Genomic DNA, 14,725 nt, shown 5'->3' with positions numbered 1-14,725 from the left:
ATTTAGGGAGTAATTAATTAAATGCAACTGTTCCCCTCTCTGCAGATTAAAAAGTGAGCTGTAAGCAATACCATCTTTAAAGAGCAGATGTGCTGTAAAGAGGATGGGGCCAATTATTCTCAATAGTCAACGAGGACAGAACAAGAAGTAATGGGCTTAAAACTCCAGAAGGGGAAAAAATTACTTAAATATGAGGAATAACTTTGCAGCTGTAAGAATGGTCCAGGCAATGGAAATTCAAGCTTGCTAAGGAAAAGTCAAGAACTGTCATCAGTGAACATTCTCAAGTCCAAACCCACTCATTTTTCAAGGATAATTGAAACAATCCTGGAGAATGCCACTGGCCTTCAGTAGGGCGCCTTCCAACTCAAGCACTTGGATGATTTTCAAGTCATCAAGGTGACTTAGCAATTAGTTTTTATGACAAAGGTTATGATTAGGCAAGGTTGTCAGTGCCTCCTAAGTAATGCCGAGCAACCGCAATTCCCAGTGGGAGTTAAAGGCACTGTGCACCTCACAGAAAGAGGGTCAGACTCACTGAGGCCTACTGGAGTACTTTGGGAAAACTGCTGTAGACGGTGCTCCTATATTGCAATCTTTCGGGGGGCACAAGGATGTGTACACCTGGCACAGTGGGGCCCCAGTCGTGATTAGGATCTCTGAACATACTTCTAATAGAAATACTAAAGAATAGCAACTTGAAATTTTAAGTTTTTGCCTGGATTCTGCTATGCTCGATTACATTTCTTTAGAATGAGAGCTTTCAGATGCCACAACAATCTTTACACTAATCAAACTTTGTGAGTCATCATTGCTAATGTTGCATATTATGTGCTTAGTTCTTATCCCATCGTGATCCAAACACTGAGCACCAGAGAACTGCAGAGGATGGATGTAACCACAGATTGCAGGTGGATAGAGAGGGAGGTCACTGGAACAGAGATGGGGGAGTTAATTGCAGGAAGAGTGGGGCAGGGGGCAAGTGTGGTTTAATTGCATGTGGAGCTGGAAACCTAGGACTAGTCTTGCACTTGAAATTCAAAGGAAGAACATTGTTCCCCCTCTTAACTGGCAGCTGAGCACTAGGAATGTGTGTTTTAAAGAGCACAGGTTGTAGCACAGATTGAGCGAGTATAGCAGGAAATTCTCATCATGTGAGGAAAGGGAAGAAACTCAAGTTTTGTGGTAGGGAAATAAATTTCACTGAACCATTTCCAAAAACACAGTTCATGATAAACTGCATTTGAGGTAGCAATTTAAAATGTGAAACACCCACTGTCTAAAGGGCATTGTGGAGTTCCATGATAAAAAAAAAGATCTTGGTTTTTAAGTGAAAAATGTTGATTTTCCTAACTGCCAGCCCTGCAAACTCAGTCAGGGAGATGAGATTCAAGCGGGATCCCTCCTTTCACATTTTCAGTAATGAAGGAGCCGCAGACCAAATTGTGCCTTCGGTGACACAGGCATCTTCAAATTCTGCCCTTGTTGACTTCACTGGATTTGTAAAGGAGTAAGTGAATGGGCCCTGTAATTAGTCAGTGATTCTGCTGATGCACAAGAAGGAATGGAATCTAGTTCCTTTTCCCCTAGCTGTGCTGGCTGGGCAAGGCTAATAAGAGCCCTAAGCACAAACGAAGTTTAGTCACCAAATTGACAGAGGCCAAATTCTACTCTTAAGCCTGATCTGCACAAAATTTTGTACCGTTAGCAGTGTAATTTTCTTCCTGAAATAATTATACCAGTACAACCCCTCATGTGGATGCAGTTATATTGGCAAAATGATGCCTTATAGCTTATTCCCTTTCCCATATGGGGCTAGCTATACCAGTATACATACTGGTTTAGTTGAAGTGGTACCACTTTTGTGTGTAGACAATGCCTCAGCTACACTGCTGTGAAGCCAGAGTAACTCCAATGGCCCCTTGGAGTGAATTCACACAGGGAGGGGGTCTGTTAAATATGAAGAGGCTGTTTTTCACAGTCACTTTTGAGAGCAGAATTACAGGGGAAGTGCACCTTGGGCAAAGGCAGATCAGGCACTCTAGTGGCAGTGGGAGCTAACACCAGAGCCCAGGCCCCTCCACTTCGTCAGGGCCATGTGATGTGGGGCAAAACTACCCAGTGCCTTGTGAATTCCCTAAGGAGGGGCAGCTCTCAAAGCTGCAGTGGCATGGGAGTTCAAGCCTCCCAAAGGTGTAGGGGTAGCTGTGTCAGAGGGTGGGGGGGGAGGAGAAAAGCCACGGGAAGAGAAGCTCTCCAAACTGCAGAGTGAAGAGGAGAAACCACCCCAAGGTGCTTCAGAGCCAGGCAGGTCTGTTGCAGGGCAGAGCAGTGCCAGCCTGTTATTTAGCACGCTGTGGCCAGCAGGGAGGGCTGGGGAGACAGCGCCCCAGGGGCAGGGCAACTACTTAGGGTCTTTGGGGGAGGGCCAATTTCCCTAGCGCCCTCCCCCACCCCCAGCTCGCCCCCTTGCACTTAGCACAAGCCAGCACCGTCCTTGGAGCCAGGGGATCCTGCTGCTCCCTTTGCACAGGTGGCAGGGGGGAGGGGCGCCGGAGCAGACCGGGCTTACTCCAGCTCCCCCGCGCTTGCAGCCCCCCAGCGCGTGCGCCTTGTGTCTCCCCCCAGCCCCGGGGACTGGGCTGGCGCGCGCCAGCCAGGGGCCGCGCGCGCCTGCAGCTCCGCTCTCCATGCCCGGGACTAGCGCTCAGGCGGCAGCGAACGTCCTCCAGCATCAGCACCACGGGGAGCATCCTCCTCCCTCCCTCCTCCTCCTCCTCAGCACCACGGGGAGCAGCAGCCGCGGCAGCGCCTCCGCGGCTGCTCGTCCAGGGCGGGTTGGTTTTGTTTTGTTTACACGCGTTTCTTTTCACGCAGCCCCCGGCGCGCTCCCCTCGGAACTTCGCCGGGAGTAGAGGAGGGCGCCATGCTCCGTAGCCACCATGGCCTTGGTCTGATTGGCGGGACCTGCCGCTGGTAGCAGCGCCTGGGCGGGGAGCGAGCGAGCGAGCGTGCCCCCCCTCCCCCCAATTAAAACCACCGTCTTCGGGACGACTCGCGTGCAGTTAGGTTGTTTTGTTTTCTAGTTATTTGGTGGTTGCATTGATGCTCTCCAAGCTGGAGGCTTTGCGAAGGGAGGTCCTCGCCTGAAAGAGATCAAGGCACAATTCCAATGTTGAAAGGTAAGAGTTGGGGGGGGGGGGGGGATTGCAAAGGCTCTTTGATTTGCAACCAAATCATCTGCTCCCTTTGGGTGCCCTTCTCTCTCCACCCCTATCCACACCTCATCCTTCTCCGTGGTCATTTGCCCTTACAGTATTTTCTTTCCACACTACTTCTCATTCTCTGGCCCCCACCCCACCCCCGAGCACTCCCCCCACACCTCTTCCTCCATCCAAACCTGTTTTTGCTCCCTCCTCTTTTAAACAGCTCTAATGCCAGCGGAGGGAGTGATGCTGCTACCGTGGACTCCTTTAGATTTGACCCCTAATCCACAAGGCTTGACGGAGTACATGCAGGGATGGTAGTGGGGAGACTCTAGCCTTGTTGCAATACAGTTGTGAACAGCAAGGAGGTTGGTGAGGGGAGTCCCCTGATGTTGAATGGATTGAATAGGGACAAGGGAGAAAGGATTGTACACTATGCCTGCTCAGCCCGTGTCAAGGAAACTGATGAATCCTCCCCCATCCCACCCCCGAGAGCGGAATGAATTAAAAAATCGGGAAGCTCAACATGGTTTTTGTTGTTTTTGTAAAATGCAGGGTCATTAAATCGGCTCTCTGGGTGGCAGGAGGGAAACCCGCTATATAAGTACACAGGTCCCATTATTAGCTACTCTGGGGCTAGCTCTCCCTCTCTCATACTCTTTAGTGACAGCTGCAGGAGTCAGAGTGGATCTGAAGTTGAATTTTTCTCACTCGCCGGACAGCGATCTGCCAGGGCACTCCAGTAGGAACCACCCACTCAGGCAAAGCATTTGTCCCCAGGTAGAGCTCCATCTCTGGATGCCTGGGGAAACTCTCAGGTGCATTCACATGGGTTTCTATAGATTGTCCCAAACCCAAGATATTAAGATAAACAAACTTCACTGCTCCCAAGTGGAGAAACAGGTCAGAGAACTGCAATCAAAGGACATAAGTTTAATATGACAGAGAAATACAGAGCTGGATGCAAGAAAGGTGATGGCTCCAGTATCCGTCTTTTCTAAGCATGTTTGACTAACAATAACAAGACAGACCAGGTGGGTGAGGTATTATCTTTTATTGGACCAACTTCTGTTGGTAACCCAGACATGCTTTTGAGCTACACAGAGCTCTTCTACAGGCTTGGGAAATGTACTCAGGGGTGAAACAGATAGTTTAGCATAAGTCCTTAACACATATTCCAAGGGACCACTGAAGGTTAAGTGACCCATTAACTCCCCTGTAGTCATAGGATAAAAAGGGGGTTAGAGGGTTACAGATTGTTGTAATGAGGCATGAATCCAGTGTCTCTATTAAAATCAGGATTTTTCAGTGTCTAGAAAAGTTATGCATTTAAACTGCCAGTAGGGTGACCAGATAGAAAGTGTGAAAAATCGGGATGGGGGCAGGGAATAATAGGCACCTATATAAGAAAAAGCCCCAAATATCTGGGCTATCCCTATAAAATCGGGACCTCTGCTCACCCTAGCTGCCAGGCTCATCTTTTGAAAGTGTTGTGCAGGTTTCCTTTGAGGATGAGGACTGGTAGGTGGGATATAGATTGATCACTTTCACAAAGCAATCACTTTATATCTTTGCTGATTTGGGGGGCATGAGGGAAAAAAGGGGGAAACAGCAACAATACACTTGTCTCTTTGTGTTTTCTCAGCCATGAATTCAGAGTATAAATAAAATTAGTTCCTTAGTGTGTTGCCTACTCATGTCCAAAAGTTAACAGCTGCTGTGATTATTAACTAGGCTTCATTTTGGTTCACGTTGGCATTTAAATTAAGCATTCTGAATCATTCCTGTCATTGGGTCCAATTCTGTTAATCAGTTGCAACCCTCCACCCAAAACTCCAGTGGTTCTGAGACCAGAATCTAGCCCAAGGTCTCTACCCTCAGAAGTTTACAGACAGAGTAACTTTTTCCAAAGTGCGTAAGTGACTCTGATTTTCAGTGCGACTTAGGCTCCTAAAGGACCTGGGCCAGATTTTCAAAGGTGTCTGTGTGCCTAAAGATGTAGAGAGGCACCGAGCAGGATGCACAAAAGCATCTATACCTAACCTGCTTAGATTCTTTGTAAGTTCCACCGGGCAGCTAAATGCCTTTCTATATCTGACCCTTGGGCACTTTTGAAAATTTGACCCTAAATACTTATGGTCCCATCCTGCCTCCATGAGGCAGTTTTGCTGCTGACTTCAGGTTAATCGAAGTCATTCCTACATAACTGAGCACAGACTCAAACCCCTGGTCTTCGCATTTGGCTATAAATTGCTGACAGGCAACAATGTCATATTGATAAATAGCTATGACTTGCTACATTGTGCCATACCCTCATAACAGTGTCACAGATAATGATACAGTCAATAGCGGCATGTAGGTGGCTGGCGTCCTGGGAGATTTGGCTTTTAAAGATGCAACTTCTTAAATCTTTAAGAAAGGGTGGGTGACAGGGTGTGTGTGTGTGTCGTGAGATGAGTACGCATGTGGCATGTATTTTGCTCACATTTTGTTCTGTTTCCTTGTTTATTGCTTTTCCCTCCTGGCAGATAAGTGTGGTATGTCTTTACCCTCTGACTGAGGGGGGGAAATGTATTAAAGCAATACATTTCAGCAGAGAGACCTGGGATTCAGTGATTCGTGTAGACCAAACTCTCGTCCACACTGTATGGGGTGGTCTCTCCAGACTGAGACTGAGGGTAGGTCTACACTACGCTGCTAAATCCGACCTAAACTCGTAGTGTAGACCAGGGCTGAGGTACATTGGGCAGGGCAGGGAAACCTGTCTTGCAGAGCCTGTGCTGTACAAGTTCTGAAGATAAGGAACTTACAAGCGGGCCACAGGAACCTCTAAAGCAATGGAATCATTGCAATAGCACAGAAGTGATCAGATTGCCCGAGATGACTGAGAGACATCAGGACCCCCCCGCCCCCCAAAAAACATTCTTTTCCGCCCCTTGCTCTCTGAAAGGTTTCCTGAGAAAATGACATGCCAATACTGGTTTCAGGCCCACTAGCTTCTCCTCCTGGTCATTAGGAAGGTTAAACATTTCTAGCAGACCACACAGTTATCAAGGTGATGACCAGGGGCGGGATGACATGCACTGCTAAAGAGAGAGTCCAGTGGCGTGCAAGAGCTGTATATTGTCAGAATCACGTGGGCAGGCTCCAGAAGAAGACAACATGTGATTAGGGCCACGTGCTGGAGAAGGGACCATCTAGAGATCACATAGGCTAATCCACACAGCCCTGCAAGATCCACCAAACTGAAAGTGATGCCTGACAGCACTTTGCCTATTGCTGAGCTGCTGCCTTGTTTGGCAGGGTCAGTGTTCTCATCTCTCTTCCTGCTACATTGATTGTTCCTCATTTGGACTTTACTGTGGTCTTTTTGGAGCTGTGGCTCCTTGTTATGAGTGTATTCTTACTTAGAGCTTCAGTACTGAGAAGGTGGATTCCAGGAAGAGGTAGACAAAACCAGTTCAGGTAAATGTTGCTTGATTTCTTTATGTTCATGGCATACAAACACAGAAGTTAGATAAAAACAAATACTTTTCCTAGAAGGCTGCAACCTAATGCTACGTTATTCCTTAAAATTCAGAACAATAACACACAAACCTAAAACCAGAGAGAGACAAAACAGACTGCTCCCTAATACAGCGAGTGTACAACTCACTCAATCTTACTCTAGGCCAGCTGTCTCCAGACAGATTCCGATCTCAGGCTTCTCTACAGAGCCTCCTAGCATGCATGCAGGACCAGAAAGCCCCTTACAAATGAAAGTGACAGCCTGCAATTATGACACAGGTTTCAGTACCCCACAGTTTCTAGGCTTTGTGGCTTTTAGTAAGCTTTGTGTTCGGGCTGGGATTTTTGTGCTTGGGAGTAAAAGTCAGTTGGATTTTGCTTCCCCACCCTCCCTACATTTTCGTGCATACTATTTTCTTACTTGAGTTGGTGTAAAGCTCTGTGTAATTGGCAGCCCTGCCCCTGCACTCCTGGGGGACTTTTGCCTGGTTAGGGTCATGGTATCGCATACTTCTCCTTCCTCCATTTCTCAGCATGTTACGTGGGTTTTCTTGCCTGCAGTTCCTCTCAAAGGGGCATCGAATCATGCTCACTGTAAAGAGTGAATACCATGAAGATAGAAGAAGGATGACTCAGGCTGAGGGGGAAGCTGTTTATTTACTCTCGTGGATCCGATGCCGTTGTCTCTTGCTTTTCAGAGTTTTTATTTTGAATGGTTTTCTGGGTTTTTTCTCTATCCTGTTCTGTGTGTATGAATAGGTGGTTTTCCCCCACCCAACTCCAATCAGATCACGCAAATTGTGGGGGCGGGGGGGGGGGGTTGAGAACTTATCCCCGTCCTTGGGTTTGGTTTCGTTTCGAAATGAAACAACACAGAAGTAGCCTAATTTCCCCCCCACCCCGCCCTGCCCCAAGCCCTGCCTGTTCCCATGGTTCCTCCCTGAGGGCTGTTTAGCTCCTGGGCTGCTCTCTCTTCAGTGCCACCCCCACATTCCTGATACGCAGCTGGGTAAAGAGTCCCCTGTGACAGAGTGTCAGCAGAACCTGCCAAACCCTTTCCAGCAGGATCAACACCTTTGTTTGCTTGGTAACATGCTGATTGATTCCAAGATGAAGAGTGGAGCCCTTGTGTACAGTCCTACAATCAGACTAGAGATGTACAGACAGCTTCTAAGCTGGAATGATATGGTGACACATTTGGTCAGCACAGGATTGCGTAAAGGGCTCTTCCTCCTTGTGACAAGCTCCGACTTCCTTCTCTGCTCCACAGCTTTTATCAAGGAGACAGAATCTTGTCACACTCCATCTACAACAACATCTGACAATATCCAACTTGCCCTGGGTGTCTTTCCAGAAATAGTTAGGCCCACAGTATGCACAGATGACATCTGGATGCATTACTGTCGAGTTCAGAAATGTTCAGTAAACAAGACGGGGATCTATTGTTTGAAGGTTATTTTCAGAGACTCCTATCAAGTGATCCGGCCATGCAGAGGGGAGAGCCTTAATGGCAAGGCGATAATTGCTTTTTTAAAGTACACTTCAGAAAAGAGTCATTAGAAACCCAAGGGAAAGCTGCAGCCAGCATTAGCCAGACCAAGGGCCTGATCCAAGTAGCATGGAAGTCAAGGGAAGTTTTTCATTTACTTCAGTGATGGTTGGATCAGCCCACAGGCAGGTTCATATAATTCTGAAAGGGAACGTGCTGCTCTCGGACATATTGAGGGACAGAGTGGAGTCTGTCCAGGGTCCAAGCGTGAAAAGACTCCTCGGATATTGCAGGCAGCACAGTAATACTAGAATCAGTGTGTTAAGGCAAGAAACACAATTCTGCTAATGCTCTGCACTCGGATACAGTAGCAGCTCTCACTTAAGGCTCTCACAGCACTTTAGAAATGTTAAGTAGGCCTCGCAAAATCCTAGAAGGAAGTAAATATTATACTTAATCCTCCCTCAGCGTGAGGGGCTGGACTAGAGGACCTCTTGAGGTCCCTTCCAGCCCTATAATTCCCTGATTATTAACCTTATTTTACGGATAGGGAAATTGTGGGCCCCTGAGGTTAAGAGACTTGCCTAGATTTTCAGGCAGTGAACAGGAACCAGGAGTCCTGAAGTCCAGTCCCCTCTCTAACCACTAGCGATCACACTTTCAGCTGGAGTAACAACTGGAGGCAGACATATGACAAGACATATTCCTCTCTTGAGTCAGAGATACCACAGAGGTCATAGGAATCTTCTAAGACCTGTAGCATGTGCAGGGAGCCCTTTATCTGATTTTGTCCCCAGAATACGAGGTTTGAGGAGACAAACATCTCTTTTTTGAGTTGGATTGCTTTACCACTTCCTACTACTCCTGAGAGAGAGGAAGGATTAGATCTCCCGCTGAGCCAGGTTAGTCAGACAATGCCACAGTGAGCGTCCATAACGCTGACAAATCTCCAGGCTCGGATCATAGACTCATAGAGTTTAATGCCAGAAGGCACCAGTGGATCATTTAGATGAGGTAAGTTTTCGAGATATACCACCGATGTTTTGCTCCCAGTGCCTCCATTGGGTTATTGGTTTGTTTAATTTTTCACCACTCCCAGTTCAATGAATGCAACTTTAATAATCTCCATTCACAAAATAGGGCGGGGGTGGGCGGGGGGGGGGGTGGAAGGAATATTTTCAAAAACAAGGCTTCTTCCTTGATCCAGATGCCAAAATGTTTCCCAAATTCTGCAGAAGAGTAGGGATTTGATTCTGGCATCACCTACACCAGCATCACACCAATATAGCTCCATGGCCTTCAGTGGAATTACTCCTGGTTTATCCTGGTGGGAGGGTGAGCCAGACCAGGTCCATTTGTAATTTCATGCAGTTGAGAACAGTATGAAATAGTGCCACGTTTGCCTGCCTATTACAGCAGTTTTGCCTCTATGTCTAAGGACTGGTCTGGACTTGTCAGTTGGGGGTGTCTATCACTCTGCTAGGCTGGCAGAGTTATCTGCGTCCAAACAGGGTTCCTAGCTTACCTGAGTATTCTGCGACCCGGTGGTGGATTAGCCACTGGGCCAACAGGGCCCAGACCCAGGGACCCAGGCCTATTGGGGTGCCCCGTAAAAATGGGTGCCCCCGTGCCCCGATCTGCTCTGTCTGCCCAGCACTCCTGCCGGGGAGTGGGGTCGGGGTATGGGAGCTTGCCCCATTCCACCCACCTGGCACTTCAGCTGGAGCAGGGTGGAAGGCCTTGCCCCGCTCCACCCAGCGCTCCAGCCGGGGAGTGGGGTCGGAGCACAAGGGCTTGCCCCATTCCACCTGCCCAGCACTCCAGACAGGGAGTGGGGTCAGGGTGCAGGGGCAGGCCACTGTACCCCGGCCAGAGCACCAGGCAGGCAGAGCATGGCAAGCCCCTGTGCCCTGACCCCACGCTCCCTGGCAGCCAGGAGGGTGGAGTGGGGCAAGCCTCCGCACCCCGACCCCATTTCCCCAGCAGCAGCAATCAGCGAGGGGCAGGGGGACTGCAGGCAGAAGGGGTAGGGAGGTCCCCCACTTGCTCTGGCTCAGGGGCCCCACAAAACCCTAATCCACCCCTGCTGCCACCCACCAATAAATACTCCATTTTAAGATTTGGTTTTTGAAATGCTGGTGGTGTCACAAAGCCTGTATCCGATTTATAAAGCCAGACCCTCAGCAGGTGTAAAGGAGCATAGCTCTGTTGCCCAATGGAGCAATGCTGATTCACTCTAGCTGTGGGCCTGGCTTTCGGAAAATGCTGATTCTTACCCTACACAGCCTACAGGTTTATTTCTGCGTACTCAGGGTGGCCTCTTTTGGCTGCTTGGATTTTGCCTGGCTACAGGGTACCTCTCTCTTGCGTGGTTCATTAACTATGGTCTGATCTCAAGCATTTAGGCAGCGAGACAACCCTTAGAGGCCCTCACCCTTAAACAATAGGTCTCATTTGAAAAGCAAGTGGGAGTTTGCTGTGTGGTCTCAAATTTCCTCTAAATCCATGATAATTGGCTCATCTTTGAAGTGGATGACCACAGATCATCTCTTTGATGCGTAGGAGACAAGGCCCTCTGAATTGCTAGATTCTAAATAGGGAGTCAAAGACTGTTCATGAGTTACAGGTTCATCAAAAAAGCCGGAGCTACAGTAGCTCATTATCTGAAGAACACTGTAAGTGCTGGGCATATCGAGAAAAAAAGTAAAACTGAGATTACTTTCCCGAGTGAATTGGGGAGAAAGAGCTCTTATACCATTTAATACATTAATATAGAGAACGATCTGAAGTGACTTGGCCAGATGACTGCCCGAAGACCATGTCATTCTGTTTAGATTTGATTTTAATGACCAAGAAACTGACGCTTTAATGTTGCCTGTTCCATTTATATTGGCAAGGGACAGAATCTGATTGCCTTATTCGTCTCAAATCTGGGACTGTTTGAGAAGAATGGTACTACCCAAAGGGAGCTCACAGGGATATCAGAATTAGTGAAAAGAAAAGGAGTACTTGTGGCACCTTAGAGACTAACCAATTTATTTGAGCATGAGCTTTCGTGAGCTACAGTTCACTTCATCGGCATCCGAGAGCTGTAGCTCAAGAAAGCTCATGCTCACATAAATTGGTTAGTCTCTAAGGTGCCACAAGTCCTCCTTTTCTTTTTGCAAATACAGACTAACACGGCTGTTACTCTGAAACCTGTCAGAATTAGTGAAAGGGAGCTCACTTGCCGAAGGAAAGGTAAATATACAGATTGCTGGATAACGTATGTGCCCCGAAATTCTCAGAAGAATGCAGAAGCATAGTACCAAATCCCGAAGCATTTATCTCCCTTTGACTCTTAACCAATGGCCTACAGGGCTAAAGCAGATCAGAATTTCTTGAGATATAAAGACTTGAAAATGGGTGCCATTCACAGTAGAAACAAGCGTTAAGTACTATAATAAAAGATGGTGCATTAACTTAATTGAGGTTGCTGTTTGTTGTGTTTACAGTGGAACAAGTTTATCGTTCCTCAGTTTGAAGTGAAGTGCATTCAAGTCCCCAAGTACCATTCTAGTTCCCAAACCTGTGCACTGAAGTGTGCAACTTGCAGCTGCAGTTATACTGAACCGACCATCCAAAAGGGAAGATTTTCTGTGAGGAAAACAGAGAAGGAGGACTTGGGTCACCGTAGACACTAACCAATTTATTTGAGCATAAGCTTTCGTGAGCTACAGCTCACTTCATCGGATGCATTCCTGTAGCTCACGAAAGCTCATGCTCAAATAAATTGGTCAGTCTCTAAGGTGCCACAAGGCCTCCTTTTCTTTTTGCGGATACAGACTAACAGGGCTGCTACTCTGAAACCTGTGAGGAAAATGACATCACTGCCCTTCTCTTTAACCCCAATTTCCTCTCTTTGCCTTTTTAAGCATTCCCAGTGCAGGAAAGGTGTTTTGGTTTTGCAGTGGTAGTTTGCCTCTGGGTTCCATTAGATCTCACTTGGGATCTGGATTTAGTCCAGTTCCAGCCTCTGCCGCAGACTTTGTCTCTGACCTTGGGGACGTCAGTTTAATCTCTCGGTGCCTCAGTGACCTATCACTAAAATGGGGATAATAATGCTTCCTTTCTCACACCCTTTGCTTGTCTTGCTAGTGAGACTATAAGATCTTTGGGGCAGGGACTGTTATATGCACAGCACCTTGCACAATGGGGCCTTGGCTTCTGTTGGAACTGCTGTTCTGAGAATACTGACAGAACCGCCAAAGCTTAGCAGGACTGAGAGAAAGTGCTCCTGGTTTTTCCCATCTCCCTAATGGCCAAGCTAGGGTGATCTGACATTTGGTTTTACATACCCTCACCCTCGGGTTTTGGTTTTCAGAGCGGACCCCAGGAGTGGTTGCTGGCCTCCTTCCACCAGGAGGCCACAGCTCCAAAAGTGCATTGATTCCTGGGGTCCCCAGTGCAGCCTCTGCCAGCAGAGATCTCGTGGCACTTCCAGCACATGCTGAAGCTGCCCCAGCCAACCCATGCCTTGAAAGAGAATGGTGGTGGCATGGCAGAATCACTGCCAGGTGGTCCAGGGCTGAGGCCGATACAGCTGGAATGGGTTCGGTCCTATGACTGTTGAAACAACCAGTACAGTGACCGCTCGGGCTGTCGTCCCCAGTAGAATATCAGCTGTAATAAAACTGTTAAAATCACCATGTCCCCCTAGTGGCAAGTTTTGCCGTCCCTCAGTGATCACATCATTTGCAATACGGAAAGGATGATCTTCGTAAAGGTTTATTGTGCTTTTGGAAACTGAATATTCACGCTGATGGGCAGCCCTTGCAAAAGGTGCTGTCAGAAACGTTTCCTTAGATAGAAAATACTGATGCAAGTTGACTCACTTTAACTTTCAGCAATAGAAATCACTGGCAATACAATAGCCCCTGTATTATTACTGGGAGCAAGGTTGTTTGTTAATAACAAATGTGTATGTTAAATAGAGAGAGAGTCTGTGTAAAGGAAGTCTAGGACCACTCCTATGATGCCAAGGTGGCCAAAGACTCAGCTGCACTATGGGCTTTAGAATACTCCCGCTGGTACCTTGGCTGCTTTAATGATGGCCTACTGGTTGAGCATGTGAGAGATCCAGGATCTGTTCCAGTCTCTTTCTGCAAGCCAGCATGGGTGGGAGTTGCAGGAATGCAGCACAAAGGACGTGAGTAGACGGGCATATCTTATTTTGTTCAACCTTGTTCTCTCTGGCTAATGAAGGACTTGAAATAAAAGGCTGCAAAGGGAGCTCTTTCTAATCTTCCTAAATTGGAAAGATTATTGGTGTGATGCAGGGAATAAATGGATCCTCAGGAATGCTGTGGGTATGAGCATGGGAGTACATAGGTATTAAGCGTTGATTTGGGTTTTCTGTTGGGCTTGTTATTATTATTAGACCAAATAGAGATCGGGGACATGTTCCAAACTTTTGTCTTTCCCTGTGGGTTTTCTCTGAGATTGCTCTCTATGTACAAACAAGAAAGGGGGGAAACCCAGTCATGGGGAGGCAGCTTCCCTTGAGGGTACACAAAAATCTGTTTGTCTAATGGAGGAACAGTGTGCAGCAGTTAAATTGTTTCCCATTCGGATGTACGCCCAATTTAAAGGATTTTCTAAAAGCCTGTCAGGTGACTGCTCTGTGTTAGAAACCCAGTGAGTGATCCTGCGGTCATTGAAGTCATTTTCAAAACTCCCATCCCCGTTGATGGCAACAGGAAGAGGAGCCCAATTCAGTGAGGCATTCTTGGAAAATGAAGGTTGGCTTAAGCTATGGGTTCATTCCTTGATGGTGCTGCGGGCCCTCCTCTCTCAAGGGCCAGAGGAGACCCAGAGGGCACTCAGCACCTCACATAGCATTCAGCACCGCGCAGAACCCAAACTCAAGCATGTTGCTCTGCACTGGAGGGCAGGAAATGCCAAACATGCTAAGTCCTAGGTGAACCCTCTGGCCAGTGCTGGGAATAGCATCCATGCTCTCACCCCCAGTTCCAGGAGACGCCAAACGTAATTTGTGCAAACCTGTTAAAAGCAAACAGTCCCTGCCTGATTTTCCTGTTGCCTGCCTAACTTTGCACTCATTTAACACCACTGACTTCAGTAGAAGTACTCCTGATTTATGCAGGGATAAGCGAGAGCAGAATCGGCTCCTCTATATGAGGCATTTTCTAGTTTGAGGATGTTTCCCCCTTCTTCTCCCTCCTCCCCAATAATCTGTCATTTTTTAAAAATAAACCTTCATAGAACATCCTGATGACTCCATGAGACTACAATGGGGATCAGACTTCAACAAGCAGGCAGCTGGTCTTGCTGCCTCCCTGGGGGCCTTTTAGCATGTCGTCTGACTTGTTTGATGTTAGGACTGGCAAGCAAAAGGCAGGTAGATGTCTTGAAACTTTAATCTAGCAGGATCATTAGTAAATAACCCATCAATAATAACAATAATATTGACGACAGTAGCCTATAATTGCCTCATTATAGAAATATGCAAGGGATTCTGTCA

At 47.5% G+C, this 14,725-nt stretch overlaps 1 protein-coding gene across 3 annotated transcripts in view; it reads left to right on the top strand.

Annotated features, from left to right (window-relative positions):
• The window catches only part of FAM163B (family with sequence similarity 163 member B), a 118,784-nt gene that overhangs the window by 58,139 nt on the left and 45,920 nt on the right, over positions 1-14,725 (top strand). Inside the window, exons 1-2 of one of the 3 annotated variants that reach the window (XM_084649828.1) lie at positions 2,650-2,837; positions 3,087-3,182. The exons of 1 other annotated variant lie outside the window; for it this stretch is intronic. The gene's annotated coding sequence lies outside the window, so the exon portion shown is untranslated. Of the gene's footprint in view, positions 1-2,649; positions 3,183-14,725 lie in introns of those variants that run through there. One more of the 3 variants, XM_084649827.1, reaches the window with a different exon arrangement.

This window comes from Lepidochelys olivacea, assembly GCF_965140295.1.
Source record: "Lepidochelys olivacea isolate rLepOli2 genome assembly, chromosome: 16".
NCBI lineage: Eukaryota > Metazoa > Chordata > Testudines > Cheloniidae > Lepidochelys > Lepidochelys olivacea.
Note: the sequence above shows the minus strand (reverse complement) of the source record. Positions and strands in the feature narration are given on the sequence as shown.